Below are 23,723 nucleotides of genomic sequence, written 5' to 3'. Positions count from 1 at the left end.
CTGGGGTACCTCATAAGCTGGATGTAGCAGCTTGCCGGGGACTGTCATAACCCCCCCCCACAGACTGAGAGAGTAAATTTCTGTTGTTGATGTTGCCCAGAACCCCAAGGTCAGGGTGTCAGCAGGTTTGGCTTCTGGGGGGCGGGGGGGCGGCGCTTCTCTATCTCTAAATAGTCACATTCTGAGGTCCTGGGGCTTAGGACTTCAGCTTCCAAATGGGGGGGGGGATACAATTAGTCCAGAATACCGGAAGAAATGTCCTTTCTGCCTTATACCTTTTAACCAGTGCTGTCGGCTGCATCAGTGCTCTTGGGAAGTGTCATCCCACCTTTGAGCTAATGAGGCCACCCCTGATATGGGAGCATTTAAAATGAAAGGAAGAGGGACCCCTGGGTGGCTCAGTGGTTGAGCGTCTGCCTTCAGCTCAGGGTGTGATCTCGGAGTCCCTGGATCAAGTGCCATATTGGGCTCCCCTCTGCCTATGTCTCTGCCTCTCTCTGTGTGTCTCTCATGAATAAATAAATAAAATCTTTTAAAAAACAAAATGAAATGAAAGGAAGAGGGAGTGGCTTAGCACTGCCAGCAGTGCCTTGCAATTGCGGGCACATTCTGATTCAGTGATTCCACTTTTAAGAGTTGACCTTCCGAGTGTATGGCTGCACAAAGGCATTCTCCACAGAGGCTGGGTGGGGAGGAAGGGGACCTGGATATGTGTTTGTGCACTCTTTCCTAGTTCTCATGGAGCCACTCCCATGCTGCCTGCTGGTCTCCCTGTGACTGGCTGGTAGTGCCTCTGAACAGAGCAGAGATGGAAAGCCTGTCTTTGCCACTCCAGCACCCTGCTTGCAGGGGCTCCCATCTGAGCCACAGTACCCCTGGTCACCTTGCTGCACAAGCCAAAGCCCGCTTCCCCCATGCAGCACATTGCTCTCTGAGGAGCTCTGCTTCAACTCTGGGATCAAGTTCTCCCCTTCTTTGTTCCAGCTTTCATCATCTCCAACCTGGACCATGGCTGCTGTTTCCTTGCTGGTCTTGGAATATAAATTAAATTATAATAGTCCCCATCCCCAAACCATTCAATGGCTTTTGGTTGCACTCGGCATAAAATGCAAGCTCCTGACCTTGCCCTGCAAGGCCCTGTATGGCCCTCTCTTTTGGGGGGGCACCCTTTCTCATTCTTCTTTCTCATCCAAGCTCCATACTCAGAGACTCATTGCCACCTTTTATCCCTTGAATAAGCCAAACTCATTTCTCCCTCAGGGCTTTGATGCTTATTAAAAGGCTGTTCTTAGAATACTACAAGCCTACCTCAGGACATCTGCCTAGCAAATGGCAATTGGGAATTCATGCTCAGCTTCAGGAGGGGACCTTGTGTAAGCCCAGTGGCTGGAAAATGGATGGGCCGGTTGTCCAGTGGATGGAGATATGGGTGGGTGGTGGGTAGATAAATAGATGGGTAGGTGGATGGGTAAACAGGGTGGATTGGTAGATGAATTGGATGGGCACCGGCCTAACAGCCCTTGGCTCAGTCCTTGGTTATGGCAAATAATGATCCATATTGAAACATTCTGTGTGCTGAAATTTTAAGATTTTAGTTTACACAGTAGTAAGTGAAATGGGCTTGTCTTTCTATCCTGACGTAACATTGAGAATCAGGACATAAACATCTCAAAATAAAAGCTGAGTTGTGCTGGGGTCAATTATTGCTTTCAAATTTGAGAGTTCAAGGAGTACTGTGTTCAGGGAGGCTCCAGAGACCAAAGGCAAAAGGAGATCTGGGGGTGGAGCATGGTGGCTGTGGGTGCTGGCACGTTCCTTCTTCATAGCTGCCTTCCAGCCATTTCCACCCCCACATTTAGGAGCTGCTGCCAGTGGGCTGGCACTGACCTGCAGGCTGCTATCTTGTTGGGACAGATGAGCAAGGAGGAGGAGAATGAGATTATATTCTGAATTCCCAACAACAGCCATAAAATTGAATCCGTATGAAATCAAGCTCGTTAGGGAAAATGTGCTTTAATATATAATTCATGGGATCCCTGGGTGGCACAGCGGTTTGGCGCCTGCCTTTGGCCCGGGGCACAATCCTGGAGACCCAGGATCGAATCCCACGTCGGGCTCCCGGTGCATGGAGCCTGCTTCTCCCTCTGCCTGTGTCTCTGCCTCTCTCTCTCTCTGCCTCTCTCTCTCTCTCTGTCTCTCTGTGATTATCATAAATTTTTTTTAAAATTATTTTAAAAAAATAAAATAAAATTCATAAACAAGGTAAACCCACCAGGGGATCACCTTCCTGTACGTTTTCCCTGAGAGGTGACTTGGTGCACAGAGGCTAATGCAAAGACTGATTTTTTCATTTACAAACAAGCTTCTTACAAATCAAAGTAAGAGAGAGAACTCAGCCAAAGTCTGCGCCTCGTTTGTTGCTTTAGGGAAGACATTTGCTTTTCCTGGCCCTCAATTAGCTAAGGGGCAATTGCAGCTTTACATCCTGTACTGCTCTGCCTGGTAATTACGAAGCCTGAAGCCCGTGCTGGGATAACAAGGCGACACTCCAGCTTGGATGCCTTCCAGGGTGGAGCCAGCACGGGCAGAGCCGGCACAAGCATGGGCGCAGCCGGCACGGGGACGGGCACGGGCGCAGCCGGCACGGGCACGGGCACGGGCGCAACGGGCACGGGCGCAGCCGGCACGGGCACGGGCACGGGCGCAACGGGCACGGGCACAGCCGGCACGGGGACGGCAGCCAGCACGGGCACGGGCGCAGCCGGCATGGGCACGAGCACAGCCGGCACGGGCACGGGCGCAGCCAGCATGGGCACGAGCACAGCCTGCACGAGGACGGGCGCAGCCGGCACGGGCACGGGCACAGCCAGCACGGGGACGGCAGCCAGCACGGGGACGGGCGCAGCCAGCATGGGCACGAGCACAGCCGGCACGGGGACGGGCACAGCCGGCACGGGGACAGGCGCAGCCAGCATGGGCACGAGCACAGCCGGCACGGGGACAGGCGCAGCCAGCATGGGCACGAGCACAGCCGGCACGGGGACGGGCACAGCCGGCACGGGGACGGGCGCAGCCAGCATGGGCACGAGCACAGCCGGCACGGGGACGGGCGCAGCCGGCACGGGCACGGGCGCAGGCGGCACGGGCGCGACTCCGTCCCAGGGCGGTGGTGTTTGTGCGTGGGGCGCTTGCAGACTCGCTCCTGTCCTCCCTCCTGGAGCGCAGAAAGGGTGCCGCAGGGCAAATCCTGGAGGCGGGGGGTCGTCACTCCCGGTCCTCCCCTACGTTTGCAGCCACGTGGCTTCAGCCACCGCGGCGTGCGGACCACAGAGCGGCCCCACGGGGGCTCCCATGCTGGTCTGGCTTGCGGACTGCACGTTTTCTGGAAGGAAGCGTGGCGAGGCGGCGGCGTGGGGCTGGCGGCGGGGAGGGAGCGGCTGCCGCAGGAGGGCCGGCGGCACTGCGTGTGCGGGGGAGCGGGCGGCGCTGCCGAGTGACGGCGGCCGGAACCGCGGCGGTCACGTGACTTCCGGTGCTCTTCCGGGAGACCCTCCGGGTCGGAGCTGCGCCTGCGCCCCAGGTGGCCGCGCGAGTCGGCTGCTCGCCCGGCGACCTGCCCGCGCGGCGGCGTCCCCTCCCCGGACGGCGCCACCTGCACAGCTCTCCGGATGCAGTAGCCCTCTGGTCTCTCCTGTCGCTTGACCGCTCTCCTCAGAGCTCACACCCTTGTCGGCTGGCCTTGCTTGGCTTGCACGTAAAGTTGCTCATCGACGTGCTTGCCTTTCTCCAGAGACCCATCTAAACACGCCGAGAGCCATCCCTCAGGCTTTCCAGCCGTGTTTCTCTCGTCGCCTGTGTTTTAGGGCTCAGGTGGCCTGGGAAGCACCCATCCAGACGGTCCCACAGGCTTCGTTGCTCCGCACATTAACGCTGTTGCATATTGTCAAAGGTGCTGGCGAAGCCGGCTCTGCCGCCTTTGGAGATCATCGTAGTTGCCCTTTGACATATGTAGGCTCTTCTGGTTGATTGCCTAGGTCAGGCGCTTTCTATCTTGACTCAAGAACCAGGCTGTGAAGTATCGGGCCTCCAGCTCGAGCTGCTTCTGATGGGAACTAGCGTGACACGCTACAGAATCCACATTAAGTTGGCTTTCCTAACAGTACTGGGTGAAGTCACATGCACATGTCTTCATCGAACCTAAATGATTAATCCATGTTAGAAATGTACGCACAGGGCGCCTGGGTGGCTCAGTGGTTGAGCATCTGCCTTCGGCCCAGGGCGTGATCCCGGGGTCTTGGGATCGAGTCCCACATCGGGCTCCCTGCAGGGAGCCTGCTTCTCCCTCTCCCTCTGTCTCTGCCCCTCTCTCTCTGTGTCTTTCATCAATAAATAAATAAAATTTTTTTTAAAAATGTACGCACATCCGGAGATCCCTGGGTGGCTCAGCAGTTGAGCCCCTGCCTTTGGCCCAGGGCATGATCCTGGGGTCCCGGGATCGAGTCCCATGTCGGGCTCCCTGCATGGAGCCTGCTTCTCCTTCTGCCTGTGTTTCTTTCTCTCTCTATGCCTCTCATGAATAAATAAAATCTTGAAAGAGAGAAAAAAAGAAAAAAAATGAATGAATGAATCAATGAATCAATGAACGCACATCTTTGGGTGCTTGACTGGCACGATTGGTTTCGGATTCTTGATTTCAGTTTAGGGTGTGACCTTAGGGCCCTGAGATCTAGACCCTCCTGGGCTCAGCTCAGCGTGGACTCTGCTTGAGATTCTCTCTATCGCTCTCCTGCTGCCCACCCCACCCCCCACTTATGCATGCTCTCTTCCTCTTGCTCAAATACATAAATAAATCTTGAAAAGAATAGAAAAGTATATACATATCTCATCCATGAACTGTGAACACTGGCTTTTAATTTCTCCCTTGCAGAAAGTACAGCCTGTGAGAGGGCATGCTGCTGTTCTAATGTGACTAAGTGTCGTGCAAAAGTCAACATTCTAGGGGTGCCTGGGTGGCTCAGTCAGTTGGGCATCTGCCTTCTGCTCAGGTCATGATCTCAAGGTCCTGGAATTGAATCCCACATCAGGCTCCCTGCTCAGCGGGGAGCCTGCTTCCCCCTCCCCTGCGCCTGCTCATGCTCTCTCTCGCTATCTGTCTATCAAATAAAAAAGAGAAGTCTTTAAAATAAGTTTTTAAAAAGTGGACATTCTAAAATAATGGTAAACTGAAACTTGCTTCACAGACATGAGCAAGGTTAGGGAGCAAGGTCGTAGGGGGTGACCCAATAGGTGCATTCCTTCTACACCCGCCTACCCCTGAGGCCACCTCCAGTAGCATTCAGTATTAGAGACTTCAGAAAGTAGGCACCAAATGCAGACAGCCACTTTGTTTGAGGCCAGGGTAAGGTAGCTTAGTTACAGCAAGTTTTTCCTTTGCTAGCATTTATTTTTATATTAGAACTCTGAAATCATGGCGTGTGCAAAAGATCATTGGGGAATGTCAGGCCCACCAATGCAGGTCTCCCTTACAAGATGACTGTGAGAGCTGGACAGCCATCTGGTTCTCTGTTTACCTCCTTCCCCTTGGAACCCATAGGCTCATAGGCATCTCTCCATAGAGCTACAGTGACTGGTCTTTGTCTCTGAGGTTACTCTCAGTCAGTTGCCCTTTTTTTTTAATGGGGTTGTAAAGATGTATTCAATTGAAAGATCCACATAACCTAAAACATACTGCTTGAACGTGTACCATTCAGTGACATTTAGTTCATGTTACGCAGCCATCACCACTATCTAGTTCCAGAAATATTGTCACCCCAAAAGAAAACCACTTTGCCATTGAGCAGTTACTCCTGAACTGGGTTTACTTTCTTTTAACTTGAAAGATAAATTGAAATGATCCACTCTGTGCAGTAAGAGTATGTCTTACTCAAAAACAGTTGCCATCATTTGGACGTGAGATGAGTACTTGGCTGTCAAAACTCATTTCCCACAGACTCAGTGTGTTAAGTGGTTGTCAAATTCTTGAAGCTGGTCTCTAACCAGTTTAACTCATAAATTTGAAATTAAAAAAAGACAGTTCTGCAAGTCACCTATTTCTCTTAGGCAATCTAAAATGCATCCAGATATTTCTGAGTGTGTGTCTTAAATCCACATATCCCCCAAGAACTCGTAGAAGACAACACAGAGCCAGGAGCATGCTTTATGTCTGACCCCACCCCCATCCCTCGCAGCCCTCCTTCCTCCCACTCCCAATACAGTAATCCTCACCTCCCACAGTAATCCTTACCACCCCCACCAGAATTCAGACAAAGAGAAGGTGAAGGAGGAGGGTGGACAAGCATGGATAGTGACAGTGTGGTAGCCAGAAAATTACATCTCCCTCAAGTTTTCTCAGACACCATTTGGAGCATATTCTTGGGGATATACATGTTCTCATTGTGAGTGTCATTTACTGTCTTTGTTTCCATATTAATCCTTAAATTCATAACAGGATATTCTGGATGATGTGCATGACCACACCTTGTGTGTGTGAGAGTTGTCTCTTTGCCAGTGCCCAAGAACATAAGTGTTCCAGGCTGAGAGGAAAGAATCTGTCCACATTCACATGCAAACCAAGCTCTCTCTCTAGATCAGGGAAAAGACATCAAAGCGCCAGGCCCTCAGAGCTCTGTGTCCTATCAGTCAAAAGAAAAGCAGTGAGTGAAATGAGTCCTTCTGTGGCAGCAGGGAAACTGTGGTAGCTAAACCCAAAAGAAAAAGCTGGGCCACAGGAGAAACAGCTCATTCTCCGCAAAGCCTCATCACCCTTTGCATTAAACATTTGCTTTATAGTTTTGCTCTCCTATAACTTGCAAATTTGTTTTGTAATTTATAGCCAAAGAGCTATGAAAATAAGGAAAATACAATGTTTTGTGTTTAGACATATTTCACAATACAGTAAAAAATAAAGCCATAAACTGCATGGTTTCATATGTAGGCACAACCTGTAGACAGAAAGTAGATTCATTTGCCAGGAATTAAACGTTGAGGGGAATGGGAATGACTGCTGTAGTAGGTGTGGATTTTCTTTTGGGGGTGATGAAAATGTTCTGGAATCAGATAGTAATGATGGTTGCACAACTCCATGAATATACTAAAAACTACTGAATTGTATACTTTCTTAGGGTAAATTTTATGGTGTGTGGACTTTATCTTAATTTTTAAAAATCGGTCAACATTAGGATGCCACAGGGGAAAAAGTTGATTTAATATAAATCTCAGGTGCCTGGGTAGCTCTACCAGTTGCACATCTGTCTTCAGCTCAGGTCATGACCCTGGGGTCCTAGGGTTGAGCCCCACATCGGGCTCCCTGTTCAGTGGGGAGCCTTCTTCTTCCTCTCCCTCTGTCTCCCGCTCCGCCTGCTTGTTCCCTCTCTCTCTCTCTCTCTTTCTCGTTCTCTCTCTGTCAAATAAATAAAATGAGTCTGTGCATTACTCAAGTCTGAGAAATGTGGCTGCCACTCTGAGGTCGACAGAATTTGTAAAGGGTCACACGGGAAATATTCTTGGCTTCAGGGGAGAAACTGTTCACGTTGTGATGACTCAACTCTTGTAGCATAGAAGCAGCCATGAATAGTACATACAGGAGTATGTGTAGCTGTGCTCCAGCAAAACTTGAAAGGTTTGCCAGCCCTTGGCTTTGGTCAAGGGATGGCCATCTGTGAGTGTACTTTCAGGAATGGGAACATGGGACATAGATGGCAGTCTGTCTAGATATTTCAAAGAGACTTTGTGGGCAGCCCAGGTGGCTCAGTGGTTTAGCGCCACCTTTGGCCCAGGGCGTGATCCTGGAGACCCGGGATCGAGTCCCACATCGGGCTCCTTGCATGGAGCCTGCTTCTCCCTCTGCCTGTGTCTCTGCCTCTCTCTCTGTGTATCTCTCATGAATAAATAAATAAAATCTTTAAAGAGAGACTTTATGATTCTCTTGCAAGAACGAGATCCATTTCTTTTGTCATCTTCATCTTACTTGTCTCGTGGGTGGTGGTTGAACTTCAGGAGTTTACACTGTGGCTGCTACACACTTAGCTGCTACACACTTAGCAGGAGTAGAAGAGAGTGCAGGATGCGCTAACCATGGACTCCTTTGTGATGTGTTCTGCATTGGAGTGATGGCATGGGGTGGGGAGGGCACCGTCAGACCCTGAAGACTGGCATGCTACATTAGGTGAAGTGACTCCAGAAGGGCTTAAGGGTTCACCAGGACTGCCCGAGAGGCTGGGGGGAAGAGTTCTCGAATGTAAGTGCTAGTCTGCTTATCTTGTTCTGTTCCCTTTTTATTTGTGGAATTCTTCAAGAGCACAAATGTTCTGGGTCAAAGACAGGGTATGTATGCAACTTATTACAAGTATTTATAATGTAAAGGCTTACTAGTGTTAACATAGCACAAGCTATGAAAAGACGTGAGTGTCCTAGACACCCTGGTAATTATGCCTCTCTCTAGTAAACGTGGATGTATGAGAACCCAGATTATGAATCTTGATATTACAAAAGTGCTCTCTCTTTGGAAATAATTCATGGAGGTCATTTCTTTAAAAACTCCTCAAGTACAACCAGCATCCAGATCTTGTTTTCCAGTACCCCTCTGTAGTCAAAGTGACCAGGGCAGGGAATATAACAAAATGAGCCTGGAATATCTTGTAGTGCCAAAAAAAGTAAGGAAATACCAAACCAGAAAGCCCAGTAATGTGTCAGAGGGACACAGGAGCCAACTGAAATAGCTTCCTATGACTATAGCTAGAATAATTTAAACAAGATAAAGTAGTGTTAGACTGTAACCCAGTGTATAAAGTTTATTCCTGAGTTCATAACTGACTTGCATTAATGATTGAACAAGTAAGTGGAGAGAGAAAAGACAAATTTCCCAAGCAGAAAAATTCCAAGTAATCTGTGTAGATCTTCTGCCCTGAGGCAAGTGGAATAGAACTCCCGGCTCCTTAAATATGGGCTGTGTATGGCTCACCTCCTTCCAAAGAAGGCAGGATGAAAAGGTGGAGGCAGAGAAGGAGCTCACGATGGAGAAATTGGCATACGCTAACCCCTGCCAGGCAATGCACAGAGACGAGTTGCATTGACAGCATGACCCTTGCTATCACGTGATGAGAATGGCACTTGTTACCTTTGTGATCTTCCCTAAAATCCATAACCATAATCATGACCAAAACATCAGGCAAATTTCAGTTGGGAAACATTCTACAAAATGCCTGAACAATACTCCTTAAAATTGTCAACGGCATCAAGAACAAGGAAATTCTGGGAAGCCGTTGCTTGGGAGAAGCTGAGGAGACGTGACAACTGAATGTAATGTGGTACCCTGAACAGGGTCCTGGCACAGAAGAAGGACGTTAAGTAAAAAAGAAATCTGAATCAAGGATGGACTTCAGTTAATATTCATATCCCAAGATTAGCACATTAATTACAACACGTTACCATATTAAGTAAGATGTTAACTGTTGGGTAGACCAGGCAGTGGGTATATGGAAACTCTCTTATTGTCATAATTTTTCTGTAAACCTAAAAGCATTCTAAAATGAAGTGTTTATTTAAAAGTAATTTTATTAAAGATTTTTTTAATTTATTATTTTAAAATTATTTATTTATTCATGAGAGACACAGGCAGAGGGAGAAGCAGGCTCCCTGCGGGGAGCCAGATACAAGACTCAATCCCAGGATCACACCCTGAGCCGGAAGCAGACACTCAACCATGAGCCACTCAGGTGTCCTTTGAGATTTTATTTTTAAGTAATCTTTATACCCAACATGAGGCTCGAGCTGAGAACCCAAGATCAGGAGTTATATCCTTCAGCAACTGACCCAGCCAAGTGCCTCTAAAATAATGCATTTTGAATTATTCAGCTTGTAAATATTAGGAACACACCTTTTGAGCAGTAAGTGTGGTGAAATATCCAATCAGCTACCAGATTCTTAGTAGATATGCATTATGTGGATGGCTGTGCATCCTTGCACTGAGTGTTGAGGATATAGTCTGGGGCAGATGTCACCCTCTCTTAGGAACGGGATCATGTACTCGGTAAAATAATAGGTGGCGATGAGAAGTTGTAGAAAGAATGTAAGCTTTGGGGTTAAAGACACAGGTTCAAATTCTCATTTTCCTTTTCAGTGTGCATGCATCAGGCCACCTAACTTAATAACCTCGTGTCCCCAGATGATGAGGTCTCATAGCAACGTTCCTTGCAGACCTATTTAAATGCTGACTGGCTATAACACGCATGCATCAGCATTGGTGCTCAGGATCAAGAAGGTGTGGAAAAAAGGGAAAAGTCACTCTTACAAATATAGCAGTAATCTGGGAGATGCTGCAGAGTAGCATGTGTTATTGGCCAAATGGGAAAGACTCAGAAATAATTGCCACGAATTCACAAAGGGCTGACGGAAGCAGGTTGAAAAGAGAAAACCCATTCTGAAGGGTAAGCATGAGACTGGAGAAGCCTTGGAGCTCAGTCTGGGAAGGGGCTGTCCGGGACAGCGTTGGGGGTGTGCCTTCCGTGTGGGGGTGACTCTGAGGTCTCGGGCTGCTTCGGGAGGGAGGTGGAGGGCAGGGGCTTTCAATGCGGATCATTGTGAGATGACGGACTGGTAAGTCGCAGTCAGGCTGGGACTTTGTCTTCTCCCCTGAATGCTTTGCACACAGTAAACTTCCGGAAGTACTTTGTTAGTTGTTTGCTGGATTACGTTCCTAATGAGTGTGTAATAAACCTAAGAGTACAAATAGAATACAGAGAGACATAAATTAGGCTATTCAGCGGGATTTTTTTCCTTTCATTGTTCCATCTGATATTACTGTGCTTGTGGAGTTGAATAGTGTATCGCACATACTATGTGATTAGCATAGTTAAATAGATAAAGCTGAGTAAAAATATGTTCAGCAGGCTTTCCTTTATTTCCCCCTTTTAGATTATAAGGAGGAAGACAGCCAAGCGTTTTGGGGTTTTAAACGGGCAAGTCTTCTGGCGGGGTTGGGGGGCGGGGGGGGGCGGGGTGCTAAGCTTAAGGAGCCTGGGGAACGTTGGCCCTGAGGTCAGGAGGAGTAGTCTGAGTCCCGAGGTTAGAGCCGCCGGAGCCTGCGGGAACTTGCCCATCACGAGGCAGCAGGCACCGACAGGCCAGCTGCTGGGCGCGGGGCTCTGAGGCTGGTCCGGCGGGAGGCGGTGAGCGCTGCGCCCCCAGACACCCCGCATTTGTCCTCAGGCAGCTCAGCCCGCACGGGACTGCTTGCCTGACGTCCTTAGCGTCTGCAGTTACGAGTGTTTCTTTTGTTCTCCTGTCTTTAAAAGCAGGTTGTCAGCTCACGGCGCGGTGAGTAAGGTCTGGGGAGATCTGCACACATTTGTCTTGTTTATTGTTCTGCCTGAAAATGAAAACTCCTGCCAAGTGGGCTGCAGATTCCAGCTCGAGCTCTGCATGCGTGCACGTATGCGTGTGGGCACACTACGCGTGTGCTGCATGTGTGCCGATAGGTGCCTGCAGAGTTTGCAGCTTTGGTTTTTGCGCTTGGCTGAAAGCGCACTGAAACTAGGAGGCAGTGCCTTCCAGCGCCGGGTCCGGGCTGCAAGCCATAGTGCCGAGTGACCGGTAGCCTTGGCGCGCGGGGAGCCCTGCTCCGCGGGAGAGCTGCAGACCTGCCTGCCCCGCGGGAGGCCAGCATTGCACGAAGACCCGTGTGCCTTGTCTCGCCTTTTCATTTTTCCATACCAGCAAGAAATTAGCATTTTCATGACTGAGACGCTGAATGTGGACACTGAAAGAAAATGGTGAGTCAGCCACATGGAAGTGGAGGAAAAAAAGCAAAATCAGGTGTGCATGTTTAGTCATGAAAAAATGCTCTGTGGGTGAATTCACACATAGCCTGCTTGCTAATTGCAGCGACAACATCTAAAAGGAGAAAATGGAATCGGTGCGGTTCTGAGTATTTTCCAGCTCTTAGATTTTTGCTCTCTGGTGGGATGTGACAGTTGAGAGGCATGCCATTTCTTTACAGGTTTTACCGTATGTGTGCTGTGGATCTTTTTTTACCTTTTATATTGTAAAAGAAACATCCATGGGCGTTATTTCTAGATGATTGAAATGCCTTTGCTTTACTACCGGATGCTTTTGTGTGTGGAGGGAGGATGCCATTTTCAGAGAAATTGCTGCATATGTGTGTGTGTATGCATACACATGCACGCACATGCATCTACTGTTTGGGTCTGCATTTACTGACTCACATAGGAAGGAGTTATTTTTAAATGCATGTTTTAGCGGTCATGCTGTTGAGAAGAGAAAAAGGAGTTTGAAGAAAGATTTTTGGAAATCTACCTGGCAGCATTTATAATTAAATCATTAAATAGCCTTACATATTGGAGACTTACAGAATGAATGAATGAAACGTGTTATGTAAAATGTCTGAAAATTTTGTACAGATTTGCTGGCTGACTGGCATATTTTCCTTGGGAAGCAGAGTCCTTGAGAGGGTATTCTATAAATATTCTTTATGGCTATGTTGCAGAAAAGTATTCCACGGATGGTAGAAAGAGGTGCATCTCTACAGTTGCTTTTTGTCATGCATGATGAAAAGAACATTCTCTGTCTCTCTCTGTCTCTGTCTCTCTCACACAGACACACACACACACACACACACACTCACACACACCCCTTAAAAAATTTGCAGGGTATTCTCCTAGATACATGAACAGAATACACACAGAAGCAATTCTTTTAGAAGAGTACTAGGAATACCATACATGTTGGTATGAAGAGTATAGGTTGTATTAGGCATCTCTTGCCCAACTGGAGTGACATGACCCTGGTAAGTGTATGCTTGCTGCCCCTTATTCTGCATGGACTGGCTGCTTCCCCAAAGTCCACCTTTGAATTTCAGAGGTATATTAGGAAGTTAACATCTCATGTGGCTTTTAGAATGCATTTGTTTCATTTTTCATGCCTTTAATTCTTTGCCTCTTGTGTGCATTAAAATTTAAGAAGATTAAAGTGGAGAAGTGGTAGAAACAAGGGCTGCTGTTGTGTGTCCACTGGATCAGTGGACACTCGTGTTTTCTACCTGGTTTTTTCTAGATAATCAGGTCCTTTCTGAGAGGCTTGTAGACATAGCTGGATGTCTGGAGAGATGCTAGAGTTATTTAGTTTTTTGCCTTAAAAAAAATTTTTTTCAGAATTCCTTGTGTTTATTCTTTTTTTTTTTTTTTTTTTTTTTATTTAAGATAGTCACAGAGAGAGAGAGAGAGAGGCAGAGACACAGGCAGAGAGAGAAGCAGGCTCCATGCACCGGGAGCCCGACGTGGGATTCGATCCCGGGTCTCCAGGATCGCGCCCTGGGCCAAAGGCAGGCGCCAAACCGCTGCGCCACCCAGGGATCCCCCTTGTGTTTATTCTTAAAGTTGACAAAGCATTACATATTTTTATCTCTTGCACACACATACGCACATGCACGCTCGCACACGCACGTAACTTGAGCCTTATTATATTGCATGCTATGCTCATTCTATAATAAACAAACTGGGGCTGAAGTGACTGGATTCACACAGCCAGTTCATAGGGAAGCCTTGCCTGCGGTATGGCTGCTTTGTAATGTGGTGGGTTCTTGCTGACTCATACCTCCCACCTCTGTGATTAAGAGAGTCCTCCAGGTAAGTATGGACTGAGTGAGATGGTGGTACATGTTGCCAAACCTAGTGTCTTACTAACTTTCCTGTCCCATACCCAGTGTGCTCCTGGTACAGTGAGAGGGACTCCTAGGATAGGCTCCCAGGGAGTGTGTGGTACAGAGAACCCCTCACCAGATGGAGAGACTGGAGACACGTGTCCCAAACCTGTGTGGGTATAATTTGCAGGTTGCTCAACCTTTCTGACCTTCCATCTATCCATTAAAACAGGAGTTCAGAGTTACTGATTTCTAAGGTCCCTATTAGACATAATAGTTTTTCATTGTCAGAGAAAGAAGCCAGGGACTCGAATTCCCCTTAAGATCACCCTTCCAGGCTCATAGGTCATATTATCTTACTCCTGTGCCACCAACATTCATGTGTAAGAAGACATAGAAATATATAGGAGACATACACACACACACACACACACACACACACACACACACACGTGTGTAATATCTCTGAGATCCACTTAGAGATAAAAGGAGCTCCTGCAGCAGAGTTTGTCTTCTGCCGGTAGGCTTTGCTGAAGCGGTGGCAGTGCCCTTGACAGCTACACCTGCTTAGGTATTGTGTGCTATCACTCCATAAAGTCAGTGACTAACAAATGAAGTGCTCTGAGATGTCACCTACATAAAGTTTGTTATTGAATGACTGTTATAAACTCTAGCCAGTGGGCCCTTAAACATACTCAGAGGCCATTAAAGGTAGAATAACTAGAAATTCTAGGAAGGTGTTTAACATTTATGTATGCATATGTACCCACTTGTGCAAATGTACACATTTGCACGCATGTGTACGTACATGTGTATATGGACAGCATACACGCACTCACATAGTAGACGTTTTATAGAGTAATTAACTATATAAGGTAAATTTTTATGTACAATAAAAATATCTAAAGCCTATTAGGTAAATAATCCATTTCCAAATACGGTTCAGCTGAGTAATAATAATTAGACCATCTCAAATGTGGGATTTTCAGAATTTTGGATCATATGCAGTAGGAAGAAGACAACCAAAGCAAACAATTTTCTTTTAAATTATAGGGAGAATATAGTATTCTAACTATTTTAATCTTTCATTGCATAATTACCCACATTCAAGATGGCTCCTTATTTCATAAGCTTGACATATGTTTTTGAGAGTCAGGATTTTTACTAATTTGAGGATACAGCCTTCTAGGCTGTGTATATGTTATTTTAAAATCTGTTTTACTAATTAAAATATTCTTACTAAATAAGGAAGTTCTGTGAGCAATGCGCGGCATTCTAAGATCCAAATGCCCAGTAGAGGTCCTGTGGACTTTTAGTGTTATCTCCTGTCTTTCATAGTTATAAGCAGTACTGTAGCAAACATCTTGTAGTGAAATATTCATGTTCTGGCACACTAATTTCCTTAGGATGAAATTCTAGATGTGGAATTGCAAGGCAGGCTTTTGGGAAATATGCTCAAGGGTGCCGTCCATAAAATGTGTACTATTTATGTCCTACCCACCCCCCCAACAGCCTAGGACAGTCTTGCCTTTCCCAAAACTTGGTCCATATCAATAATTCTGGGACTACACAGGCAAAAAAGTTCTTTCTTTCAAGTAGGCTGCATGGTGTGGAGTCCAACACAGGACTAGAACTCATGACCCTGAGATCAAGACCTGAGCCAAGATGAAGAGATACTCAACCAACTGAGCCACCCAGGCATAGTTGCAGAGAAACTCCATTTGTAACTTACTCCATTTGTAACTTACTTTTTCTCAGTAACTAGCAAAGTAAAGTTGAACTTTGTGACTTATCTAGCCATTTGGTTTTCTTTTCTTTTGTTTGTTACTGCTCACATTTTATGTTCATTTTCCTGTTGGGGATGGGGCCTTTCTTTCTTGATCATTGTTACTTAGGTTCCAAATAGATGGCTGAAGTGCATTTGATGTGTACTTTTGAAACCTTTATGTTTGGATCCAGTTAGTTTCTTCCTTTTTTTTTTTTTTTTTTTTTTTTTAAGTTTCTTCCTTTTTAATGTACTAACTAGTGTTAATGATGTCATTATCCCTTCCTGGTGGCTTTGCACAGTTCATTCCTATTCTGCTGGCTCCTGGCTATTGTGTGCTGGCCTTTGCATTAGTACCTAGAAAGCATAACCACCTGGGGCTCTGTGGGTGTGAAATTTCCTATGATTTGTAGCCTGCCACCTGAAATATTCTCCAGTATTTTCACAAGAAGAACCCAGGTGTTTTGGTTTTGGTTTTTAAACATTTTATTTATTTATTTGAGAGAGAGAGAGAGCACAGAATGAGAGGGAGAAGCAGACTCCTCACTGAGCAGGATGGATCCCAGAACCCTGAGACTGTGACCTGAGCCGAATGCAGACACTTTACCTACTGAGCCACCCAGAACCCAGGTGTTTTAGAAGAATGTTTTAATGTGGTTTGGCAAAGAGAAAGCAGCAGGGAGAAACGAACAGTACACCTGAGCTTAGGTTATTAGGCACATTACTTAGGCTCTTGGGGCTGCAGTGTCCTGCAAGTGCTACGTTTTGTGGGTCATGCTTGCTCTCTGCAAATGGAGGTTAATGATACAGTTGCCTCTGCCGCAGAATTGAGAAGTGCTTGGCTTCCCAGTATCCCCCTAGCATCCTGCCACCCTTACTGCTCTGGTTGACAGGACTCCCAGGGTCCATCTGAGGCACAACTGTCAGACTTCCTTATATTCTAGGGTCTGCTCATGTGAGCACTTGTCCATGCTTGTCCCTTTGTCCTCGTTGTTTTCTTTCATTGGGATGTTTTTTGTGTGTGTATTTTCATGTTCCTTTTGTGTGTTTTCCTTTGATACACCACCTCAAAACGTTTGATCACTCAGTGTAAGTATGTCAAAATAAGTAGAAGCCATATAACTATAGATGTAAACATTCAAAAGAGTAAAGGGCTCGATCACCAGTTAGTATTTTAATTATGGTCATTGCTTTGTTGAAAAATTGAGTTACTTCACATAGCCTTTCATGGGCAAGTAGACATCATTGAATCTGTGAGTTGTTTCTATAGCATTCATAGCAATGTATGTGAAAATGGAAGGAGAGAGTCAGCAGACTGCTACGGACCAGAGCTGGCAGCGTCCAGCTCATTTATGATCAGGTGAGAGCATGAGATCATCTCCCAGGCCATCCAGCTCCAGCATATAGTTGTGTGTATGTGTGTGTGTGTGTGTGTGTGTGTGTGTGTGTGTGTGTGAGAGCGTGTGCAGGTGCGCCCCTATGTTTTAATTTCCACTACATCAGCAGAACCACAGTCTCAGTGGACAGGTCTTCCAATGACAGGTATGTCTCTAGTTACCTGTATTTGTGTGGTTAGGTGCCAGCAAGCCTTTAAGGTTGAATCAGGTTCAGAGAGAATCTCCCTTGAGGGATCTTCTCATCTATTATTGGGGAAAATAATACATAACAGATTGCCATAGACTAGGTGTTTAAACAACAGACATTTCTCCCAGTTCCAGAGGCTGGAAGTCCAGGATCGAAGTCAACTATTTTGGTTGCTGGTGAGACCCATTTCCTGGTTTGCAGATGGCTGTGTTCTTGTTCTTGCTGCGTCCTTACATACTGGAGACCACACAGCAGGGCAGCAAGCTCTCTTATGTCTTTCTTATCTTTTTTAAAAAATTTTATTTATTTATTCATGAGAGACAGAGAGGGAGGCAGAGACACAGGCAGAGGGAGAAGCAGGATCCATCCAGGGAGCCGGATGTGGGACTCGATCCTGGACCCCAGAATCATCACACCCTCAGCCAAAGGCAGACGCTCAACCACTGAGCCACTCAGGCATCCCTTGTGTCTCTCTTCTTCTTCTTCTTTTTTTTTTTTTATGTCTCTCTTCTAAGGGCACTGTCCCTCCACTTAGGGATCAATCCTCATGATCTAATTACCTCCTATAGGTCCCACCACCTAACACCTTCCCATTGGGGGTTACAATCTTACACATGAATTTGGAAGGACACAGAAATGAATGTAAATGCTGTGCTGCAGGGTAGTCAGAAAGCCCAAGAAAATCAGCCCGCCAGCCTTGCCTTCCTCTCCCTCCCTGCCTGCCTTCCTGCCTCCTCTGTTTCTTCCCCTTACCCCACTGAGTCTTTGCTGAAGCCTTGCTTTGTGCCAGGGACTGTGTGAGGCCCAGGGACAGAAATGGGTGCTATGAGTGTACCCAGGAGGAGCGATACCAAATGAAAATAACACAAGTGAATTGAGAACAATTTGTGAATAAGCAGGTGGAGATTACATCCGTACAGAGGTTCAGCAGAAGAAAGGCTTATCTTTGTCAACAGGTCCAGGAAACACTTCATGGAAAAGGTTGCAGTTCATGTGGATCTTAAAGAAAACAGGAATGGTGTCTGTGGGGCACATCCTGAAGAGTGGATCCAAGTGGAGATAGGGAAACCACCAGGCATGGATGGCAGGGAACGGCCTCTGGCTAAAATGCCTGTTGCAGGAACAGAGGTCCCTGTGGAGTGGCAGGTGGCTCGGGAAGGATGAGGCAGGGAGCCTGGAACACCAAGTGTGCAGTCTGCCCTTAATTTGGTGGTGGTGGGACAAGAGGCTAGAAGTTTCCGGAGGAGAGGATCAAACATATCTACTTTTCATGCTAATTGGAACAAAAATGTGTACATGTTTGTAAAATGCAGTAAGTGGAGGAGAGAAGATGGGAAATGCCCATCACAGGTGATGATCCATCACGCGGAATACTTCATTTAACAATCTGGAAAAGTTATGGCAAGATGGTTCTGCTTTCAGAAAATTTAACTTGCAAAAGTTGTGAACAGATTCACCCTCAAATTTGTTGAAATGTGTTTCCCTGTGTTCTATTAAATTTTAATCTTCTACATCTGCTTAAAGATCTGGTTCTCCTTGCAGATAAGAGCACGGAGTAGGAGTAAATTACAGGGGTTTCAAGCAGGGTTACAATGACTGCCCTAGAGCAAGAGGGAACTTTCTGGGGCAGGGCAATTGTGCAATTAACTTGATTGTGGTGGTGAAGATACAACCCTTTTACCCAAACCTCCAATCGCTTGAGTTTTATGGTGTGTAAACAATACCTTGATAAAATTGTGGGGTGTGGGAAAGACGAGAGGTGAAAATGTGTTGTGATGTGAAGACCTCCCAGATCTGTAGCTAGAGTTCTGGGAATTCAAACACTTTGTTTTAAAAGCTTAAGTGGCTCAGAAGAAAAGCAGGTAGGTGTAGAGGGCATGATTGAAGGAAAACCCAAATTCATTTGTCACTTGTTAACCCATGCCCTAATGCTTCTAGCTTTTAAGTTTTTATCAATGATAGATCATACCTAATAAAAGCTTACTTAGCCTAGATGTTCCTGAAACTATCATTTAGATGAATGAAATGTCTGCCATAATAAAATATTTATCTGATCCGATTTTTCCTTCTAGCTGCATCTAACAATTTCAAGTGACAGTTTGTGGTTCACATGAGGCTGGTCACAAGAGACTATTGCTCCCACGAGTAGCTAAAAAACAGCCATAAAAGTTATAAAATCATAGCTTTAGGGCGGCCCCAGTGGCACAGCGGTTTGGTGCCACCTTCAGCCCAGGGTGTGATCCTGGAGACCTGGGATCGAGTCCCACATCGGGCTCCCTGCATGGAGCCTGCTTCTCCCTCTATCTGTGTCTCTGCCTCTCTCTGTGTCTATGAATAAATAAATAAAATCTTAGAAAAAAAAATCATAGCTTTAAAAGAACTCAGCAGGCCTTCCTCTGTGTAAAGTCTCCCCTCGTCACCCCGTTGGCATTCTCCTCAAACATTCCTCTTAGTACTTTTCAAAATGAGCTTGAATTTTTAGTTAGTTAGTTAGTTATTTTGAGCTTGAATTTTTAAAGACTTAATATCTGCCTTGCCTTCTAGCCCAGGGTTGGGCAGACTACAGCCCAGGGGCTGAGAAGCCTTTCTGGGTGAAGGATTAAGGATCAAGGATTGGTCCCTCCAAGGCTGATACCAAGGGGTACTTAATCTCACTGAGATTTTTTTTGGATGACAATAATCTAGTTCTGGAGGGACATGCCAAGCCAAGGATTAAAAAGCTTTAGGGGGTTTTAATATTGCGATCAAGGGGTTAGGAAAATGGGAGATAAGGAATTTGGGAGGGAAGGGTCCCATAAGGTAGAGATTCTCAGCACTGGCTTGACTTCCACATTACTTCTGCTTTTGCTCCAATACAGACATGCAGGCATGCATGTCCTCATCAGCCCCTACCTCTGCCCAGGCCTGGCTTCTGATGTGGTAAGTTTTGAAGAGAGCATAGATTTGTACATCTGAAGTCATCCCTTATATTCCTTCAGAATACTCTTGAGAATTAGAGGGGGAGGTTCAAAAAAAAGATGTACCAGGAATACAAAGTGGTTGATTCTAAGGCATGGATACCTGGAGGTTGACTTTGTATTCCCTCATATATTTTGCTGGAAATCATCTTCCTTATAAAAGCTTTAAAACCAAAACTTCAGACAAAAACATGGCCCTGCTCTCGTCTATCAGGGCAGGGGTTTATTCTAGGTGGGAGGGAGGTGAGGGGTTGGGGTCAGGACAGAGTCTAAGGAGGGTGTGTGTATCTGCAGCATTACTCTGCTTTTTACAAACCTCAGAAGGAAATATAGAAGGATAACTTCATGCCTGGGAGGGGCAAAAAGTCTCTAATAATTATTACACTTTCCCTGTTTTCTTTAGATTGGCTTCCAATTGGTAATAGCTTCCCATGCACTGTGAAAGGAGCTGTCAGGGGGTCAGGAGGCAAGGGAACTTTTCTTTCTTTTTTTTTTTTTTTTTAATTTTTATTTATTTATGATAGTCACAGAGAGAGAGAGGCAGAGATACAGGCAGAGGGAGAAGCAGGCTCCATGCACCGGGAGCCCGACGTGGGATTCGATCCTGGGTCTCCAGGATCAGACCCTGGGCCAAGGCAGGCGCCAAACCGCTGCACCACCCAGGGATCCCCAAGGAAACTTTTGTTTTTCATGTGTCTCTTGTGGTTTGCATTTTGTGTCCTGCTTCACTTCTCTGGTCCGACATTCGTTGACCCATGCTGACAGCGGGGTCCTGGCTGGCTCCACGTTAGCTGAACTGGGGCACCCAAATGCCTATCAGAAGAGATAGCAGGTCTCCACCAGCACTGTGGGGTGACTGGTGGCATTCCTGAGGGCACTCTTGTGTCCTGCAGCTTCAGAAGACGAGTGGGGTCCCCGCTGAGTCACCTGGTCAGACTTGCAGAGCACGCTGAGTGTACTTTGTGGCCAGGAGCTGAGCAACATCCATGGCCAGCCCCACTTGCCCCTAAAATCTTGATTTGATCGTTCGGCCACTTCTAAAACCTTGCAGTTGGTATAGGCTTGCCTGTTCTTTGAACTGCATAAAACATGTTTTTAGGAAACCCAAAAACAGAACGCCAGGACAAAACTGCTAACAGATCACATGCAAATGTCATTTATATTCCATTTATCTGTGCCTCTGATTCTAACTGGCTTGGAGCTGATTGGCAGAGGGAATTTGGCTGATTTTGTTCAAGAAAAAAAATTTTTTTTTTAAATTTGGGGGGATCCCTGGGTGGCGCAGTGGTTTGGCGCCTGCCTTTGGCCCAGGGCGCGATCCTGGAGACCCAGGATCGAATCCCACATCGGGCTCCCGGTGCATGGAGCCTGCTTCTCCCTCTGCCTGTGTCTCTGCCTCTCTCTCTCTCTCTCTCTCTCTCTGTGACTATCATAAATAAATAAAAATTTAAAAAAATATATTAAAAAAATAATAAAGCACACTATTAAAAAAAAATTTTTTTTTTTTCAAGTGTCACATCTTGAAACCAGGAATGAGGGTTTCTAGCCTGGAATAGATTCAAAACATGTGTTCTGACAACAGAGTTGGATACTTAAGGACCCTCACAGATTATAATCTCTGAATCTAGGTGTTTTCTGTGACTGCAGACTAGCCCTTTCAGAAGTCTGTGCTCGTATATTTGGTTTTGGGTCATCTGTGAGTGGAGCCTATTAATCTGTTCTCTACATAAATGACTTATCAGGCTCTCTAATTTGAGTTCTTTGCTGTTACCGTCCAAGTATCTACAAGCAAAAATAAAACCCAAAGGAAGCAAATCTTTTTATCCATCTGTTAAGACAATGAAGAAATAACGTTCATCTGATTTTCTAAAGTAGTTGCTTTCCCCACGTGGCATTAGAATCACAGAAGAGAAACACCTGGGTGGCTCAATGGTTGAGCGTCTGCCTTCAGCTCAGAGCGCGATCCCAGGATCCTGGAATCAGGTCCCACATCGGGCTCCCTACAGGGAGCCTGCTTCTGTGTCTGTGTCTCTGCCCCTCGCTCTGTGTCTCTCATGAATAAATAAATAAAATGTTAAAAGAAAAAAAAAAAGAATAATCACAGAAGAGAGAGCCTATTTGGGCTTGGCACAGAGAGAAAAGCTTCCGTGGAGATGTTGCAGTAAGGAGATGACTGAATCGAAAATGGTTCAGGCCTCCTACCCTCCCACGAGGTGATTCTGCAAGACACCAAAGTGGGACAGCTCTCTCCATCCCTGGTGTGTCTGCTTATTTGTTCAGTCGATGTTGTTTGCATGCTTAGAAACTGGGATAGGACAACCAGACAGCTGCTAACCTACAGGGGTTCACCGTCTAGGAAGTCCCGTGGTAATCTGGCACCTCCCAGGAAAGAGTAGGCGATGCCATTATTCCTGGTGTTCCTGCTGTTTGAAATGTTTCCTGAGTGTTTCTGTCCACTCATTAGCGAATGGGTCAGTTGATCGGTCGATTACGTCTGTTGAGCGCTCATGCCTCGCCCATCATCTCCTTTTCCCACCTCATTTGGCTTGGCGGGGGGGGGGGGGGGGGGGGGCTGTGTAGATAGAAGAGCTTTCTGCTTGTACCTCGCCAAGGTGATGTGTGTCTGTTGGGGATTCCCTGGGGGACGAGAAGAGCAGTGGAGATGCCAGGGACTCATCCAGGACACTCATGTTTGTTGTGGTGCGAGTGTCCCGTGCATTCCCGGCCACCGGGGTCGTCTGAATGCCTACTCCCGTGGCTGCTCTTCGGACTGCCCGGCTGGTGCTGGTGCGTACACCATGCTTTCTTTCTTTCTTTTTTTTTTTTTAAGAATTATTTTTTCATGAGAGACACACAGAGAGGAAGAAAGAGGCAGAGACACAGGCAGAGGGAGAAGCAGGCCCCACGCAGGGAGCCCAATGTGGAACTCGATCTCGGGTCTCCAGGATCACGCCCTGGATTGAAGGAGGCGCTAAACCACTGGGCCACCCGGGCTGCCCCGCCGTGCTTTCTAGCAGACGATTCTACACTTCACAACATCACTGCTGTCGACGCCCATCAGCAATGGATGTGTGCTCTCTCAAACTGTAAACACTGGCCTCCACAGTCCTTCATGGCAACCTGGCTCCATTTGGAAGGCAACTCCTCTGCGTTCTACCCAGTTGTCCTTGGAGGCAGTTTTGCTCTGTGCAAAAGTGGGCTCTGGGTCTGGCTTTGCAACCTCCACTCACAAGTACTATTCTTACACCGTCTCCAGTACACCAGCCACCCTATCCATTGCTAACGTCAACATAGGCTGGTTTTGTGAATGGCATGAGTTAGTATTGTTTGTGATTTTTTTTTTTTTTTAAGATTTTCAGAGAGTGAGCAAGACAGAGCACAAGCAGGAGGAGTGGCAGGCAGAGGGAGAGAGAAGCAGGCTCCCAGCTAACCAGAGAGCCCGGTGTGGGGCTCGATCCCAGGACCCCGGGGTTATGACCAGAGCCAAAGGCAGACGCTTAAGCCACCCAGGAGCCATAATATTGAAATGACAGGAGGAAACACCTGAGTATCACCCTCCAGAGGAAGCTTGCTCTTCATCTCTCTGTTGTTGAGTCAGTTCCACGGCGCAGAATTCTGGTGGTACGGTTGTAGCACAGTGCCCTGCAGCAGCCTGCCACGGCGATGCCCTTCCCTACGTGGAGGTCAGGGCAGCCCTGCACCAGCTGTGCGGCACAGTGGTGTG

General features: G+C 46.8%; 1 protein-coding gene across 3 annotated transcripts in view; it reads left to right on the top strand.

The window, feature by feature from the left end:
* The window catches only part of SHROOM2 (shroom family member 2), a 144,332-nt gene that overhangs the window by 95,176 nt on the left and 25,433 nt on the right, over positions 1-23,723 (top strand). Inside the window, exon 1 of one of the 3 annotated variants that reach the window (XM_077888297.1) lies at positions 11,334-11,352. The exons of the other annotated variants lie outside the window; for them this stretch is intronic. The gene's annotated coding sequence lies outside the window, so the exon portion shown is untranslated. Of the gene's footprint in view, positions 1-11,333; positions 11,353-23,723 lie in introns of those variants that run through there. 3 annotated transcript variants of the gene reach the window in all.

Source organism: Canis aureus, chromosome X (assembly GCF_053574225.1).
Source record: "Canis aureus isolate CA01 chromosome X, VMU_Caureus_v.1.0, whole genome shotgun sequence".
NCBI lineage: Eukaryota > Metazoa > Chordata > Mammalia > Carnivora > Canidae > Canis > Canis aureus.
The sequence above is the reverse complement of the archived record's forward strand: the minus strand, read 5'-3'. Positions and strand labels throughout refer to the sequence as shown.